The sequence below is a fragment of the Micropterus dolomieu genome, linkage group LG17 (genome assembly GCF_021292245.1).
Source record: "Micropterus dolomieu isolate WLL.071019.BEF.003 ecotype Adirondacks linkage group LG17, ASM2129224v1, whole genome shotgun sequence".
NCBI lineage: Eukaryota > Metazoa > Chordata > Actinopteri > Centrarchiformes > Centrarchidae > Micropterus > Micropterus dolomieu.
The window spans coordinates 9,302,508-9,302,767 of record NC_060166.1 but is presented as its reverse complement, the minus strand read 5'-3'; positions in this window follow the sequence as shown (position 1 = coordinate 9,302,767).

Here is a 260-nt window from a genome sequence, read left to right as displayed (position 1 = left end):
TGACCTGGTGGCTTTTTCTCGCCGGGAGAGGATCTTTAAAGGGTTTTTTAACCCTGTGATCGATCTTGCCTATCCCCCACCCCCCTCTCTCATCTGTCACTTTCCCTAAAGTCACCCCCTGACCTCAACCGAGTTCCTCTCTAAAACTACAAAAGGCTGGGATCCCTGCCTCACCGTCCGAAACATCAATGAGAGAGAAGGAGTAAGACAGAAAGAGGGGAGAGAGGTGGTGGTGGGGGGGGGGGGGGGGGGGGGGGTTA